At 39.3% G+C, this 17202-nt stretch overlaps 1 protein-coding gene across 1 annotated transcript in view; it reads right to left on the reverse strand.

The window, feature by feature from the left end:
- usp54b (ubiquitin specific peptidase 54b) overlaps positions 1-15716 on the reverse strand; it is a 133515-nt gene extending 117799 nt beyond the window's left edge. Inside the window, exon 1 of the mRNA XM_051914578.1 lies at positions 15657-15716. The gene's annotated coding sequence lies outside the window, so the exon portion shown is untranslated. The remainder of the gene's footprint in view (positions 1-15656) is intronic.
- Between the last annotated feature and the right edge of the window lie 1486 nt (positions 15717-17202).

Below are 17202 nucleotides of genomic sequence, written 5' to 3' on the forward strand. Positions count from 1 at the left end.
TCCCATTGCCGGTTGTTTTACTCCCTGTCCGGGGAACACTCGGAACAGACGCACTGGCGCTCAGCTGGCCCCGGGGCCTTCGCAAATATGCGTTTCCCCCAGTGAGCCTACTTGCACAGACCCTGTGCAAAGTCAGGGAGGACGAGGAGCAGGTTCTGCTAGTTGCGCCCTATTGGCCCAACCGGACCTGGTTCCCAGAACTCTCACTCCTCGCGACAGCCCCTCCCTGGCCCATTCCTCTGAGGAAGGACCTTCTTTCTCAGAGACGGGGCACTCTCTGGCACCCGCGTCCAGACCTCTGGAAACTCCATGTCTGGTCCCTGGACGGGACGCGGAGGTTCTAGGTGACTTACCCCCCGAGGTACTTAACACCATCGCTTCGGCACGTGCTCCGTCTACGAGACGGGCTTACGCCTTGAAGTGGAACCTGTTCGTCGAGTGGTGTTCTTCTCGTCGAGAGGACCCCCGAAGATGCTCGATCGGTGTCGTGCTTTCCTTCTTGCAGCAGGGGTTGGAGCGTAGGCTGTCCCCCTCCACCCTCAAAGTCCATACTGCTGCTATCTCCGCATATCATGACCACATAGATGGCAAATCTGTTGGTCAGCACGACCTGGTCGTCAGGTTCCTTAGGGGGGCGAGGCGGTTAAATCCTCCTCGTCCTCCCTCCATACCCTCTTGGGACCTTGCTCTGGTGCTGAGAGCACTTCAGATTGCTCCCTTTGAGCCCTTGCAATCAGCAGACTTAAAGATTCTGTCTATGAAGACTTTGCTGCTGGTTGCATTGGCCTCCATCAAGAGGGTAGGGGACCTGCAGTCTTTTTCGGTCGACGAATCGTGCCTGGAGTTCGGGCCGGGTGACGGCCATGTGGTACTGAGACCCCGGCCTGGCTTGTGCCCAAGGTTCCTACCACTCCCTTCAGGGACCAGGTAGTGAGCCTGCAAGCGCTGCCCTCGGAGGAGGCAGACCCAGCCCTGGCTTTGCTCTGTCCAGTTCGCGCTTTGCGACTGTACATAGACAGAACTCAAAGCTTCAGGACCTCAGACCAGCTCTTGTCTGTTACGGAGGCCAGCAGAAGGGAAAGGCTGTCTCCAAGCAGAGGATGGCCCACTGGATAGTGGATGCCATCGCCCTGGCTTACCAAGCTCAGGGCGTGCCCTGCCCGCTCAGGTTGCATGCGCACTCCACGAGAGGCGTCGCATCTTCCTGGGCGCTGGCTCGTGGCGCCTCGCTACAGACATCTGTAGAGCTGCGGGCTGGGCGACACCTAACACGTTCGCTAGATTCTATAGCCTTCGTGTCGAGCCGGTCTCCTCCCGTGTTCTCACCTCAGGTCAGAGGCACGGAGAGGCCCCGGCTTAGTGTCGGCTTGCTGCGCTTACATGCGCTTTTTTCTCCAGAGAGTCCCTACAAGGCAGACCCTGTTGAGTCCTCCGATCTCCCTTCGGCAGCCGACGTGGCGGAGCGTCTGGCGCTAGGCCTATACTCCGTTGTATCCTTGAGAACCGGGTTTAGGCTGGGTACCATATGTGTGACCCTACTGGGATCCCATATGTCTAGTTCCACGGTTGCTCCTAAACGAAGCCTGTGTCTTTCCCTCTGGGAGAACCCACCTCTCATCGAGTTGGAGTCACCCCAGTTCTCCATATGTAGTACAGCCTACGGGTTAGTCCATATGTACTTCTCCACTTAACTCCTTCGGGAAGGATGTGGCTTCCGCAGCGTTCCTTTCCCAGCGGAAGGGTACGCTTTCCCAGCGTTATCCAATAGTCTCACTGAATGGGTTTTGGGGAACAGCAGTGATTGACACTCTCTGTGTTAGCCCTGTCCCACCGTCCGTAGGCAAGGGGGTTCAGGTGGCTTACAACAGAGCGCTGGAAGAGGGCAGCCCCTGTGGCGCTTTGGTAGGGATTCCTATTCGTCGGTCTGTCCGACGTACGTCGAACGTGACCGACTGAATGGGAACGTCTCGGTTACAAAGGTAACCCTCGTTCCCTGAAGGAGGGAACGGAGACGTACGTCCCGTCGCCACAGTCGCTGTACCCCGCTGATGCTGCCGCCTATCCAGTTCGGCTCCTCAGCGAAAACCTGAAGATGCAACGCACCTGCTGCTCGTTATATACCCGCGCTGCGAGGCGAGCAGCTGATGCATATGATTGCATGCCAATGTGCATTGGCTCGTTGTAGTTACACTCGAAGTAGATTGGCCTCTCTAGCGAGATTCCTATTCGTCGGTCTGTCCGACGTACGTCTCCGTTCCCTCCTTCAGGGAACGAGGGTTACCTTTGTAACCGAGACGTTCACCTCCACAGCCGTTTTTGCATTATGGGGTTATCTTTGGCGACAGAACCCACAGCAAACGATAATGAATAATTGCGGTCCATCACAAATGTGCAAAACAAACAACCATGGCTTGCTAGATGCTACCAGAGACTGTCGGCTTTGACGCTACAACTACTACTTCCACATTTTTTCAGGAGGCGCACTGTGTTTCCATGGTTTCTACCAACAGCTGAGGGTACTGACACACAGGGCCGTGTCACTGGTTAAAACTGTGGATTTATCTGGATTTTAACATTTGGGATAATGTAAGTACACACATATATATAATATAATATATATATATATATATATATATATATATATATATAACATTGTTCTTTGTTATAGTGGTTTTTGGATATTTTAATGCTAAAAATTTATAAATGTATATTGTACCTTTAATGTCAAATGTGCATAAAAAGGAAACCATCCAGCAAACTAATATTAAGCATATTGTAGATATTTTGTGCTTTGTTTTTATTATATTGTCAAATATATATAAATATAAAACAAAATTGCCTAACAAGCACATATTTCATATTGGCACTCACATTTTTTAGCAGCTACAACAAAGATGCAAGACGATATGATATACAGCGATGCTGTTAATAAAGACCTGCTATGTTTTAATGCGTGACCTTGTAATCATATCACATGTAATTAAGTCATCAATGTCCTGATGTTTAGTGGATCAAGGCCCTTGCTAGGGCCCAAAATTGTGTTCATGATGTACTGATTCACATCATAAGGAAACTAAGGACTGGAATGAGACACAGTCAGAGCAAAGCAAAAGAAGCAGAGAGGGAAAGAGGGAGGAATAGAGAGACAGAAACAGCATAATTATTACGCTGACAGCACCAAGGATGAGAAAATCATGTCCATTCCTATTTAGCCATGCTTCAAGGATGTTTTTACTGTAAACACCACAGTGAAAAGTGCATCATCTCGGAAATCTCTAAAGAAGACCTTTAAATTCCAGACAGACATGTAAATGTAAATCCAACACACCAGAGGGATTATTACACACATAATAGAAATAAAACAGGAACAATGTTCCTTCACATTGTGTGCTTTTTATTTTCCTGAGGGGATACATAGGTCTTGGTACCGCTCTAGTCCAAGGTTGGGCCAAGATGAAACAACCAGCTTTTAATTCCTCCTCCCTTATGTAACAATAGCACTAATTCAGCCATGAGTTCATATCTAGGCCACGCAGGTCTGCCTGGCATTACAGAGCTGGGAGCATCAGAGTGTGGCGGTGGCCTGTGGTACTGCTGAAGCACGTTTAGCATATGAAGCGGATCAGGGAACCATGAGATGAAGACCAGTCTGATGCCTTTACAGCTTCACATACATACTGCTTCATTCACAAATGAATAAAAAAATACATTAAAAATAATAATTAAGTTTTTTATATTACATTATATTTAGTGCTGTCAAATCAATTAATCGCGATTATTCGCATCTAACATAAAAGTCTGTGTTGCATTGTGTATATATATATTATCACATTTATTAAAATTATATTTATTTCTGTGTGTGTATACACACATATATCTATACATACTGTATATATGTGTGTGTATACACACACACATATAAAATATATATATATATATATATATATATATATATATATAAAATACATTATATACTACACTACCTTTCAAACATTGCCGGTAAGATTTGTTAATATTTTTGAAAGTCTCTTATCCTTACCAAGGCTGCATTTATTTGATAAAAAAATACACTAAAACAGTAAGACTGTGAAATATTATTACAATTTAAATAAATCTTAATAATAATCATTGATATATAATACATTAATAATAATTAATACATTAATATTAATATTAATAATAGTTATATTAACAATAGTTACATTTTCAGCAGCTATTACTCCAGTTTTCAGTCACATGATCCTTCAGAAATCATTCTAATATGCTGATTTGGATCTCAATAAGCATTTCTTATTACTATCAATGTTAAAAACAGTTTAATATTTTTGTGGAAACCTTAATATTTTTTGTTTCAGGATTTATTTTAATTAATATAAAGCTCATTTATTTGAAAGAGAACTTTTTTGAAACACTATAAATGTCTTTACTGTCACTTGGGATCAAAATGTGTCCTTTCTAATAAAGTTTTCATTTTAAAAAAAAATGTACTGACCATGTGATGGTGAGAAATGCAGATCCCAGATCGAGTGTTAAATCCATTTTACTTCACATGATCCTTCATTTTTCACTGTCCTGCCCAACTAGCAGAACTCATCCCTCTGCATATCGACACTTCCCTCCAGTAACTCCTCTGGCCTGCCAAGTTCATCTCCTCTTCCTGCCCGGCACGCTGCCATCGCCTCATGCACACCTTCCACAGCTCTGCGCCAGCCAGCACTTTCTGACTTCTTGCCGTCTCTTTCTAGTGCTTGCTTTGCAGAAAAACCAGCTCATGCAACACAACAGATCATGGTTATTTATTGTTTGCTCCATGCCTCCATTTCACATTGATCCCATAGATGGAGGTACCCACGCTTTAGATGTGTGATGCATACCACAAGCCACAAGCCAGTGTTTTCTGTACTGCAATTTATAAGCAAAGATTTTTTTTTATCATATTTCATAAAAAAAAAAAAAAAAACACTAAAATGTTATAAAAACGTGTTTTAGTATATTTTTCTCAGTAAATAAATTGTGAAGCAAAAGGTGACATAAGCAAACAATCATCAGTAAAGGTTAGTCAGTCATTTCAACATTCCTCCCGACAGTTGTACTGCAAAGTGCAAATCACCAAAAATCTGTATCTGTCACTTTGATATGCCTTTTATATTGAAAGGTGCCTAGTTCACGTTCAATATTTCTCTATACAGCCAAAAAATTCTCTCTCCTGGGCATCACATGCGCTAGCAGGGGTGAAGAGAGGTGACGTGTGCATTGAGATTGTTGGTCATTCTGACAGGCCCTATCTGAGTATATGTGTTTGTTCAGCTGTTGTAGTAAGCCTCCAATTGTGCTAATCTCTTCCACCAATATTCATACCATCACAGTTGCTACGATTCTGATTACAAGCACAATATATCTGTGTCCAAAGGCAAAAGCATCTGAGTTCATTAGAATCAGTGACTTGAACAGCAAGATTTTGCTTTTTAGAAAACAATGAAGTTCTCAAGGGCAAAGCCTTATCACAGCATTTCAGTACAGAATAAAAAATAAAAAAAACGACAAGAATATGGGACATTATTCAGGCGGTTTTACTTTCTTTGAGCTTGTTTTTATCTAAAGTCAATGTGAACTGCTGTTCGCAACTTATTGTGTTTCTGCATTGTGTCATATTTCAGAGTGAAAAGAGATAAATTAGAAAAGAAAGATGTAGGTCGGGTCTTTAATATTCATGTATCTCAAACCATACCAACCAAGTAAGGTTATGAATGCAAAAATATTACAATTCTGTCCAATACAAACAGGTTGATTATTTTCATGTTATAGCCAATATTAAAACTCTATACTATTTTGTCTATTAATTAAAAATGTAACATTAAAAACTAAAATCAATTATTTTAAATGCCACAAATGAATTTTGCCATCATAGCAACATCATAACATTAAATGGATATTCATTTTAAATCTAAAGATTAACAGTAGTGTTTTTAAAAATAGCTTTAAGTAACTTAAAAGATAGTAAAGGTAATCTAAATGTACTAAATCTAAATGTACTGACTAAATCAAGAAAAAAATCTCAGAGGAAAAGTAAGTTTATACATTTTGATGAAAGATTACAAAAACTGTCTTTAAAAAATTATCACAATAGACCGGGAACATGCATTTAGAAGACAAATAGGCTCAATTTTGATTTCACGTTGACATTAAAGAATTATAACTGACAAAAAGAAAAAGAAAAAAAAAAAAATCAATGAAAACATGTCCCAGCAACTGTGTAGCTGACAACATTTAAAAAGGGAAATCATATCTGCTTCATTTTGTGTTCACTTCATGGCCTGTCTGGCACATTGCTCATTTTCTTGTCATATAACACAAATTGATTTTGTCTAAAGTGATCGAGTCAATATGTTTGCTGTTTCTGTGAGTTCATACATCCCACCTGCACAAAATCAATACTCTACACATGCACAGAATGAGAAAAAATTCATTAAAGTGCAAATGCTCCCTCTGTGTAATTTTCCTCTCTTCCTGTATTTTGCCCATTAGCGAGATGCTGCCGACCGAAGCAGTTACATGACCATTGACCCTCAATGACTTCACAGGGGAGCCCACCATCCAGTGCGCATACGAAGGAAAGGAAGGAAGAAAGAAAGAGACGCTCTAATAAAATGCTCGCTGTAGCAGAAAGAAGACTGGCGAATAAGCTGACTGCACTCTGATTCTGCTTAATAACTGCATAAGGAGAGAAATTAAGACAATTAACTTCACACATAATGTCATCAGTGACATGCACAGCAGGGAAAACATGTGATCCTTCAGTCTCCAATGACTTCATCTTCTTCAGGAATGCCTGATCAAACTGACGAGTCATGCGCTGAGCTAGCTCATTCTGACAAACCGGGTTGGTTAATAAGGCTTTATCATGAGGGAATTACAATTCATCTCAGGCAAAAGGACATGACGTCAGTTCATTCTGTACAGAATGTAAAAGCTCTTTTCAATATTCATTCAAATGAATCTTTAAACTTAATATTAGATGTTAATATATTTTTCATTTATTTATGCACAATAGTATACATTTTTAAAATCTGACATTTATTGATTATTGGCCATAACATAAAAATAAAATAGCTGGCCATACTGTATGACAGATGTATTGCTTTTCTCACCATGTCATCAACTATCTGATATTCCGATTCTCAAATATGTGCAAGTGAGTGTTTTGTCATTTAAAAACCTAAACTTGATCTTAATATATAATGTGAATTCATCCATTTGTCCCGAAATACATGTGGCTGGGGAACTGGGAGAACAATAGATTGAGTGAGCTTTATAGTTACTTACACAATATGAATAAACGTCGGCAAATTATATTTGAATGGATTCTTATTGCTGCTTCCATAGACATCAGTGTACTATATTTCATTGGCTGTTGCGTCGCGACACGTGACACCACAGGATATCGAGTCGGCCAACAGCTCCAGATATTTAGCATGCTAGATATTTGTCTGGCGTCTGCGAGGTGTCGGCGACACGTCCGTGAGCCTCTTTGATTCGTCGTTGAGTAGTTCACACATAAAGATTGGCGAGTGCCGATCACCCGCTGATTTTCCCCCGATAGCAAATCCTTGCAAATCGGGCTTAAAATCCTGTAGTGTAAACTTGGCATTATTCACCGGCTGTCAATCATTAAAGTGTTCATGGTATAAGAAATCAAATTTGCCTTGATCTTTTGACATATAAGAATCATTAAAACATCCTGCAAGTTTCATAACTTAAAGGGATAGTTCCCCCAAAAATGAAAATGATCCCATGATTTACTCACCCTCAAGCCATCCTTGGTGTATATGATTATTTTCATTCAGACGAACACAATCGGAGTTATATTAAAAAATATCCTGGCTCTTCCAAGCTTTATAATGGTAGTGAATGGGGCTCGAGATTTTGAAGCCCAAAAAAGTGCATCCATCCATCATAAAAGTAATCCACACTGCTCCAGGGGGTTAATAAAGGCCTTCTGAAGCAAAGCGATGCGTTTTTGTAAGGAAAATATCCATTTTTCAAACTTTATAACTATAATAACTGGCTTCCGGCAACGGCCATACACGAGTCTAGTTCCGGCGGAAGAGTGACCTCTGACTGGTTTAGGGTTTCATGACCCTTTAACAAGCAGAATAATACAGCATCATGATACACAGTCTCACTATCAGCTATTACTTTTAGCTATTCTAGTCTTTCGAAGGACAAAAACATGAACTTATTGGCTTTACATCAAGTCAGCTGTCACTTTATTCTGGCATGAGGCCCTGTGCGGTCGCACACTCAGCATAGCCCTTGTGATGGTTCTGTCTGCAATTATCAGACAGGAAACTTGCCCTGAACTTTGGTACAACATCATATATTGCGCTGTGATCTGATGACGGCAGCCAATTTGGCTATACCTCACCTGCAGAGAACATGAGTGTCTTGAAGCCAGCAGCATCTGCTCATGGGAAAAAGAATATGGATTGAGTGGGGAGGTCGCACCCCCTGAAGTGACACAGGTTACCATGTCAACGCAGTGATAGTGAGAGAGAGTCATTAGAAAGGCAGTCTCAGCGGGTGGCATCTACACCTCCAGCAGAATGACACATTCAACATCACCTCTCATTGAGCTCACTGCATCTCTGCTCAGCTCCACAGAGAATCACACCAGGTGCAGTAAGAAGCCACAAATGAAGACTCTCTGCAGTGGATACTAGGGATGGCTATTTCGGTTGTTTTGTCTACTGTGCACTTTTGGGTAATGGGCACTTTTGGCTTATTTCTAATTGTCTAAATGTACGTAAAAACAGGTGAAATAAGCTTGCAGAGATAAATATTCAATATAGGCTTATATAAATAAAACGCCGACTAAGTATTGGCCGGCTCCTGCGTCAGCAGCACACGCATGCGTTGTGCTGCTCACATGAACAGCGTCAGCCAATACTGAGTCGGCCTTTTATTTATCAGTATCGGCCTATATTGAATATTTATCTCTGCAAGCTTATTTCACCTGTTTTTAGTACACGTAGTACACGGAAGCCTGCACTGTCTATGCAACGTAAACAGCGTAGGAGACTGACAGGGGAGAGATGAAATTGTTGAATGAAGTCATTATTTTTGTTTTGTTTTTGCGCACAAAAAGTATTCTCGTCGCTTCATAATATTAAGGTTGAACCACCGTAGTCACGTTCACTATTTTAACAATGTCTTCACTACTTTTCTGCACCTTGAATGTGGCAATTATGTTGCTTTCTACGGGGGATAAAAAAAAAAACTTCTTGGATTTCATCAAAAATCTTAATTTGTGTTCCGAAGATGAACGAAGGTCTTATGGGTTTGGAACAACATGAGGGTGAGTAATTAATGACAGAAATTTCATTTTTGGGTGAACTAACCCTTTACATGTATAATTACACTGTAAAAATACCTTAACCATGAATTTAAACTGTAACTTGTTTTGGTTAAAAATGATCCAAAATCAATTTTTGAGCAAGTACATAACCAGCCAGTGTTCAAAACTATCTCCTTACCTTAGCCCGATTCACAACGGTAAGCTTGTAATAATGTTTCCTAATTCGGATGGTACTGGTGGGTTTGTGCGTGAAATTCAAGCATGCAGCCGTTCACCTTTGCTTCATAACGTCACGTCTGTTTACATAAAGAACGAGTCCCAGCTAGTAGGCTATATGGCATGTGGAGGATGCTGCAGGCGGCGGATCATTTATAGCCTTTTCTCACAGCAGCTGCAATAATTATACTTAGCATTTTGATGGCGCATTGTAATCCAAAGATCCAAATGACAATCATCAGTGAACGAATCCGTGATTCTGAAGTACAGTATCCACACCGGTGCGGTGACTGACAGCAAACATTAGATTCATCCAAGCTGAGGAGCCGTGATGATGCACAACCCACGTAAACATTAAAATTCTGCAAATAACTGCAACTGCAGGTTTCAAACAGAGATGGCGACAAAGAGGCAAAACTTACGGACTGCAGCTTTAAAAAAAAAAAATAGGCAACATTTTACAATAATGTCATTCATTGACAGTGTTAGCTAACATAAACTTACAATGAGCAATATATTTTTTAAGTATTTACTAATCCTCGTTAACATTAGCTAAAACTACAGTTTTTCATTGTTTGCACATGTTAGTTCACAATGCATTATTAACTAATGTTAAAAGATAAAACTTTTGATTTTAAAAACGTAGCCTATTAGTAAATGTTGGAATGAACATTAACGAAGATTAATAAATTCTGTTATTAACTATTGTTAACAAGTGAAACCTTATTGTAAAGTGTTACCAAAAAACTCTAATATCAGCTGATAACCAATATGGTACTGATATATTCGTATATTGATGTATATATATACTTCTAAACGAATACATGCATAATGCAACTCAATGAGATGTAGGGTGAATTCAGGGTGAATGGGGCACTTTTTGCCATTGAGATGAATTGGAAAAAATGTGTCCCAATCAACCTGAATTCACCTCTACACAAACTTTCCGAAATGGAAAAAAAAAAAAAAAAAAATTATAACATTTACTCCACTTTTTCGAAAAAATTAAATAAAATAAACAAATCGGTACTGATAAAGCTGTCTGTAAAATTTGGAACTGACAAAGCGTAGAGATAAACTCCAATCAGCAAAGTAGACAGAAATTCATTTATATCCCCTAGTAGATACAAATGGCTAAAGCTCCTGGGGCTTATGGTTAGCATCCAAACCACATACAGTCAAGTCACACCATCTCTGGTGTCCTGTAGTGAACCACAAACCAAAGCACAAGCCAGAATGCTGTGGTAAAAACATGATCTACCCCAGGCTCAACAGGAAAGAGATGAGGACACATCTTACACAACACAGCTCTGTGTGAGAGTACTCATCTTGTCCCTTTCTCTCATTCTCTCTCTCTGACTTTCTCTCCTTTCTATCTCACTCTCTCCTTCAAAACTTAATATAGGAGGCAGAATGTGGTTTCCCAGTAAGTGGGTTAGGTGTAGCTCCAAATAGACATAGCCGACAATGGGGAAGACCCAAGTTCATTCTCCCCGCTGTCTTCAACGCTCTCAAACTTCTCTGCAATGCGAGCATGTCAAGACAAACTATGAGAACACCATTATTACTTCATGAATATAACCAAAGTAATTTAGCTCTCGCTGACAGTGGTTCAATTACATGTCTTGTGCAGAGGTGGCTCCCATTGTTTCTGAAACAGCCCCTTTTAACAATGTATTAAAACTCTCCCCTGAACTGCCTCATGCTATTTGGCCATAAATACCACTATAAGGACATACCCTATGTAGTTATATAATGCCATCACTGGCTGAAAATGTATTTAAATTAATGAATTTTTGAAAAGTAGCATTTCAACTTCAACATATTTTTAATGCAGTATCAAAGTAATGACTATACGTAACGTAATGGAAAATGTCATGTAATATTCACAGTGACTGATGGCCTCTTCCTCATTTTTAACATGTCCATATGCAGGGTTTTTCCAGCATTGAACATTTTTACAATGAACATCCAAATTAACTTTTGGGCCATTAAAGCAAATGTAATATTTGAACAAACTTCCTTAAAAGTCCGACCTATAAAATATTTTCTTAACACATTGACAGTACCCAGCACTATTTTTGCAGCAGTTTAGTGCATTGACATCCCAACATTTCAAGCAACAATGTGTCATTAGTAGACAAGGGTAGAGAGAATGCAAGGTGTCAAGGACAAGCAGTGGAAAAATAAAACAGAAAGATAGAGCACTCAAGACACTGTGTCATCACCTCACTTTCACTATCTCATCTCCAGCCCTGTCTAGATTTAGTGCTGTTTTTCTCACTTTGACACTGAGTATATGCCATATGAAAGAAGGGTATGAAAATGGCATGCATATAAATTGTGTTTTGTTACAACTGCCTGGGGAAATGCGAAAGATGACGCATTCAACATGAGCATCTCCTGAAAGTAATTACATCCACTACAGACTCATTTACAAACTATTATGTCAGAGGCTGATAACATTCTTGACATGAATTTCCATTTTTTAATTTTCTTGTTAATCACTGTGTCCCAACTAAAAATAAAAGCAATAAAAATCAGACTAAACTTCATTAAAGATGCATTCACAAGTAGCACCACACATTCAGTTTACTTGTTCAGTAATATTTTTTAAAGTGTTTATATAATAAGTAATTTTATTATATAATATTAATATAATTTTTTTATCATAATATTAAAGGGTTAGTTCAACCAAAAATGAAATTTCTGTCATTAAGTACTTACCCTCACGTCGTCCCAAAACCTTTGTTTCTCTTCGGAATACAAATTAAGATATTTTTGATGAAATCCGATATCTGATCCACATATAGGCAGCAACGACATTGCACCTTTTGAGGTCCAGAAAGGTACTAAAGACATTGTTAAAACCGGTGACGTGACTAAGGTGGTTCAACCTTAATATTATGAAGCGACGAGAATATTTTTTGTGCGCAAAAACAAAACAAAAATAACGACTTTATTCAACAAATTCGTCTGTCCCCTGTCACACTGCAAAGTTATTTTGTTTCAGTGTTTACGTCAGCTCAGTATTGGCCATACTGGCAATTAGAGATCAACCGATATGTCGTTTACCGATATTTCCCCCGATATTTAAGCATTTTACCATAATCGGATATCGGTTTTGTAATATCGGATTTACCAATATTCACGCCGCCATCTTGTGGGTGTTTTGATAATTGCGCGCAGGATCGCTATTACAGTGCATCTGAGGGGATACAAGACAACAGCGTGCACAGGTAAAATATACTTACCTGCTTTGCTGTAATTAGTAAACTTTATTTAACATAACAGCCATTAATGCACAAATTAGATGTGTTACATAAATGCCTGAAATGTAGCTAGTTTATGCAGCTTGCCTCTAAGAAATAGAGACAAGCTCACGGAGTCATGTAAGATAATCCGTCAAGTCCTGTCCCAATAAAGATGTAACTTTGCATGAATCAAATAATACAGCCATGAATGAGCACATGTTGGAAATAAAAGCGCTAAATTTAATTCTCTCTCTGTTGTCTATGCACATCATTAGTCTCGTGAAGTCGTCTGCATTTTGCTGTTCACTCAGCGGGTTGATGCTCAGGAAATGCTCCAGCACGGCCACCGCATGTAACTTTTAACAAGATTCACCTGTTTAAAACACTAATTATATAAACATTTACTACATAACCATTAATTCGCTAATAAACATCCAAGTAAACACAACTCTATGGAAATTCAATATTTATTATCTCCGCAAGCGATCGCAGTTTGAGTACAGTTTTGTGTAAATGCATAAATAAACAGCGCTTTGTCAGCAGATATTTCATAATCTAGAACGACAAAAACATTATTAATAATTTTGATATAACATACCAGTTAAGAAATGCAATAAAATTACTCTTGGTAAAAATCGCGTTCCGTGGGGTAAAATTTGTGTTTTTGGCGGGGCTCCCCTGGTAAAATTCGCATTCCAGGGGCTAAATATCACGTTATTTTGGGTCGCGGACATGAAAAACAACCCGCGTAAACTTTTAAAACTTTTTTCTGTCATCCTAACAACAAAAAGAGTACAGCAGAGCAGCATCAATGTCTAAATGTGCTGCACAGTTCTACTGATCTCTTCTGAACAGAAGCAAGAAGCACACGCATTACAATCGTGAGCACAATCTCAAAGCGTCTCTATGACCAACCTGTACACTTCTCCCATTAACAACCAAGCCAAACACCACCCAGCATTTCCACTCAGCCTCAGAGAAGAAATATAATCGCACAAGCTGATAAAAATCCAATCTTTTCCAAACCCCCGCCCCCAGCTGTAAAAGCTCAGAGTGACGTTCTCAGAGAGGGGGTTTAAAACAGCTTTACAATCACGTTGTGTAAGAACTACAACCTGAGCCGCATGATGAAATCAGAAAGGTTACACCGCCACAGAGAGCCCCTCATTTCATTTTCCCAGGCTTTTACCAACGCGCCGCACACGCACTTCTCTCTGTGAAGTGCGGAGTGCCTGTTGACTGATGACCCCCATGAGGGCCACTCATGTAGTGCACAAAAGCACAGGGGCCCCCTAATGGGCCTGAGAAGCTCTTCTCAGGGATGGACGTCATTGACAAATTTACACAAGTTTAAAGTGGGTAACTGGTAAACAAACAGAATCGAAAGGCACTGGAAATGAATGAATTGTCATTCTGCATTAATGGAGTTTATTAATCTCAAAATAGTAACAGTAATTACGGTCCACTCATAATAAAACAGCTTTAAATCTGAAATCAGACATCACTGCTGATCTCACAGCTCATATAATGCATGCAACATGTGTCCAACTGAAACATTACAAAATGTATCACACCAATGCACACAAAAAGACAAAGGAATTTTTTCTGCATTTCGTCTAAATCACAGGAAATCAACCCTGCACTGAACCCAAAAGTGCTCTGATAATGGGCATGTTATGATGAGAAGGGATTTACAAAACTAAATTACATGAAATGATCATTTACAGAATAACATTCACTGGAATTTCATAATCTCACAAGACTTATGCAGTTAAACCAGGACAGCATTAAAAAAAAAAAACTAATGTTGCAACTGAATGGAAAACCTTGTGCACTTGTTCTTCTGCAACGGAACATGTGCTGGCCGACACTGCTGTCGCAAAAGTAACAGGCACGTGCAGCATTTTTGGACATCATAGGTGTATTCTGAGTCAGCTGAATTTGTGCTCTTGAATACTGCATATGCTTATGATGCCCAAAAATGCTGTCTAATAGGTCCACTGCACTTATGCAGGGATGAGATGAATTTAAAGGGATAGTTCACCCAAAAAGGAGAATTCTTTCATCATTTACTCATGTTGTTCCAAACCTGTATGACTTTTTTTATTCCTTGGAAACAAAAGGAGATGTTAGGCAGAATTGCACTCTTGTTGAATCTTTTTCCATACAGGCTGTCATTCTGCCTAACGTCTCCTTTAGTGTTCCACAGAAGAAAGAAAGTCACATGGGTTTGAAGCAACATGAGGGTGAGTAAATGATTACTGAATTTTCATTTTTAGATTACCTGTCTCTTTAATCACTTAAACCCAACCACAAAACTAAATCAATATCGACCATGTGCTGTCCACTTCAGTGAGTCAATGAAAACTGCAGGATAAAATAATTTGAGATCTATCAACACACCTCTAAAGACACAGCGAAAGCTTAAAATGACAATAAAAAAACTTCAACATCACTGAACAAGCGGTTAAAAAGCAAAGAACTGTAAAATAAAGTATTACATGTGCACTGCCAGTCTGAACTAATCATTCTGCAGATTAAAGATGCCAAGTACGACCACGCCAAATGCAACGTTAGAGATAAATATGTCTGTAAAAAGGTAACATAATGTTTTTGAATGGTCCCAGCTCAGAGCATCCTTGACTTAAGACTGGGAGACGCATCCGCACGCGCTGATGTTAAGCAATATTCCCATCACATTACACATCTGGGATGCAAGCTTGCTGGAATTCAAGTTACACTTATGCAGTATGGATGTTTACATTTTCGGATTTGCACATATATCCAATTTCGAGAGCACTGTTAATTAAGTTTAAAGAGTGCTTACTCACCTTACTGCTCGCACACAGATGCAGTCAGTCTTGCGTCCTGTCCGAGCTCAGCTCAATCCGGGAGAAATCTTGACCGCACATTCCCAAATTTCCACCAGCGCCATCCAGCGCCGCAGCCAATACATGAAGATCTCGCGATAACGACGTTCTCTAAACAATCAGTTCTCGCGATAAAAGGCTTCCCTTTGGCTTGAGGACCGATTTGCTACCATCTTCTGGAGCTAGTTGGTACATCAGAATGCCATTACGTAACGGGTTTTGGTTTTGTGTAGAGAGAGGTGTGAATTCTGAATAAAGCATCTTAGCGTGTTCGCAGTCCAACATTGTATAATAATCACACAGAAAGCAAACAACAGAGTGGCTGATGGTCTATAACTTGCACTTTCTACGAACTGAGTATAAGTAGGACTTATCAAGTGCATTCTTGTAGCAACATTTTCAACAAAGTAGGCTATCAGTGAAAGAAAGAGCTTAACCGTCAAAAAAAGCTATTTGTCCACCAGATTATACCTATATTCTGATTTATTAGCCTACATCAAATACAATAAATGTTGATTCAAACAATAGGCTAATGGATAACAGGGCTGTAAGGCTACATAACCTAAATTAATCTGTCAAGTTAATAGGAGCCATCGTCACTTCTTAAGGGACACATATTGGCTGAGTTATTAAAAACATAGATGTTGCATGAAAAATGTGGGACAGGGCTGAAAATTACTTATTCTGTAAATATATTTTTTCTACAGTAATTTGAATAGCAGTTTAACAAACTATGTCAAAATATGAAGTTGATTTTAAATGTTAAACACAAAAGAAAATGACCAAGAAAGACCTAAAAGGTGGTCTAAAGGGTCAGTACAGAATATCAGTTTCAAACTAGCCACTATTCATGTTTTGTGCATGGGTCAATGACGTGACGGGTCTTTTTTTTTTTTTTTTTTGTCCAAAGGCCTTAATAATAATAAAATAAACAAAGATATGACTTCCAAAGTAAGTAAGGTAGCACAACTAGATCTCTCTAATTATATTTTGCTACATATAAAGATATTTTAAAGATTTTGAAGTGTCAAAAGGTCATTCGGTTTAACCGTCCAAAGGCCATTTCATTTGTGATTCAAATATCTTAAAATGTAATAAATGTATATATTTTTTATTCTGGCATGATTTTATAACATCATCAATATAGTGCAAAATGGAATTAAAATTATTTGTAGAAGTCGTTGCTTTGTTATGAGAAAGAATGTCTGGAAAAATGAATTTCATTGATGTCATTCGGAGTAACCAATATAAAGGGACTATTTTGGATCAAGTCATGCGGTCAATATCATGACAGGATGTGACATCATTCAGACACCTGCAAAGTACCACATGGTCATGAAGCAAAGTAACTAACTCTCTTTTAACTATTTGAAAAATTCATGTTTTCACTTGCTCATACGCATGTCCTGAAACATCAGGTCATTTGGTACAACCGCTATAAAACATGGAAAATGTTGTAATATTTTAAAAACTTGTACTAACTATAACATGTTTGATTGTATTTTGC

Source organism: Ctenopharyngodon idella, chromosome 12, assembly GCF_019924925.1.
Source record: "Ctenopharyngodon idella isolate HZGC_01 chromosome 12, HZGC01, whole genome shotgun sequence".
Classification (NCBI taxonomy): domain Eukaryota; kingdom Metazoa; phylum Chordata; class Actinopteri; order Cypriniformes; family Xenocyprididae; genus Ctenopharyngodon; species Ctenopharyngodon idella.